We start from the raw sequence: 2,028 nt of genomic DNA on the forward strand, positions 1-2,028 counted from the left end.
GCACGGGTTGCTGCAGGTTGTAGGTCAGAGCTCTATTTTTATATGTAGTCTGGCCATCATCCGTTTGTATATTCAGTGTCTCATCTTTCAGACAAAGACAGCTGACTCTGGGCAGCTGGCCTACAACCAGCAAGGTAACTCCCAGCGTTTCTAGAGAGCCACTTTGAGAGAGATAGCTAATTCCATAGGCCACCTTGCCCAGAAGTGCTAAGGGCACACCACTGAACATGAACACATCCCTCTGAACTCAGTGCCCCAAGGTGACAAAGAAGGAAGGGAAGAGTAGTGGTTATGGTAGCACCGGAGTCCTAGGAGGAGAGGAGGCAACAGGGCTCAGCAGCCCTCAGCTGCCGTTGTAGGTTAGAACCCCGTGGGCAGGTATGAGCAAATACTGATGTCGGGGTCCCACACCACCCTCCAAAGATTCTAATTTAATATAGCAGGCCAGAAATCAGTATTTCTTTCAAAACTTCCCCGGTGATTCGAATGTGCAGCCCACGTTGGCAGCTGCTGACCACAATGAATAAACCTTTGAGTGACGCTGGGAGCGCATATTTAGCTATTAGTGACAATGAAATCAGGGCATGGAGCCATGACCACTTTCTCAAGAAGCCTCCAATCTCTCAGTCTTGCAATGTGGGACTAGAAAAATCAAATGTGGACTGAAACAGGGTAGCACATAGACAGCAGCATGGAGCATGAGCCTGTGTGTGCGAAATGAAAACGCTGCAGGATCTAAACCGAGGGCGTGAGGAGCAAACGTGTGTGCTTAAAACCACGGCAAACACAGCTGAGCCCTACGTATTTCGAGCAGCAGCCTTCCTTTTCATTTTAACCATTAAGCAGCTTGTTGCATCTTTTTCAAATGCCATGTTAACGTAACTTACTATTTCTCACAGGCTGTGATGAGCACACACATGGGTGCGTGCTCTTAACTGTGTCTAAGCTTGTACGTCTCTCAAACACTTTAAACAGAAACAGTTACATCTGGGGCATGTAAACTCCAAAACCTTAAAAGAATCACACACTCACTCCACACAGGCTGGTCTCTATTTTTTTTTTTTTTTTCTAGTCATTTCTAAATTTTCAAATTTACCAATTTACCTGAATCTGATACAATATCGCCCCCTGGTGGAAATCTATGGGGAAGAAGCACACTGATTGAAAGGAGAATGTTTAATACCGCAAAGGAAGTTAAGATCTCTCTCTCTCTCTCATCCCCTTGTCTCTCTCTCCTTGTCTCTCTGTCTCTCCGTCTTTCTTTTTACCAGCAGAATGTTCTCCTAGAGAAAATCATATGCAAAAGCTCAATGAACAAAACAATCAAATGGAGCTCTGCTGGGGACGTTCTCTTCCCCACCTTCTCATTGCCAAACCCATATCTCCCCCACCCCCACCCCTGGGATGTCCAAACGAGAATTATTATCACTAAGCGCAAGCCATCTCCTGCCAAAATTAAAATTAAAGTTCTGTACAATTCTCCAAAGCTTCCTTACCTCAGTGAGGAGCTCCTCCTTTACCATTCACTAAAGCCAAAACCCTCCTGACCGTCCACAATACACGTGAACAGATTAAAGCCTCTGAGCAGGCCAGAGTCAAGAAATCAGGCTAGATTGATTTGTATCAGCAATTCCCAAATTCATTTGATCATGACACATGTCCCCTCCTCCCCAGTAGTTTTTTTTTTTTTTTTTTTAACAACCTGCGGAAAACTCTGGATATATTTCATTCAGAACGATTGTTCCATCCTAATCAGCTAATTAGCTCTCTGGCTGCACCTGCTATTCAATCTTCAAAAACGCTTAGGCAAAGTCAACCACACAACAACCTAGCGCTCCATCATTTGTGGTAATGGAGAGTACGACCCTTAGGTGACTGACCCCAGGCAGCCGTTGTTGGGTTGATGCCATGTCCATAGGTAACTCGATCCCTGTCTTCTAAGCATCATGACCAGCTGAGGGGTGGAAGAGGCTGCCTCGGGTACTGGCAGGAATCATGCTTTGTCTGCCATTAAATGGAATAAGCCTG

Source organism: Herpailurus yagouaroundi, unplaced genomic scaffold (assembly GCF_014898765.1).
Source record: "Herpailurus yagouaroundi ecotype Mexico unplaced genomic scaffold, PumYag 139, whole genome shotgun sequence".
Taxonomy (NCBI): domain Eukaryota; kingdom Metazoa; phylum Chordata; class Mammalia; order Carnivora; family Felidae; genus Herpailurus; species Herpailurus yagouaroundi.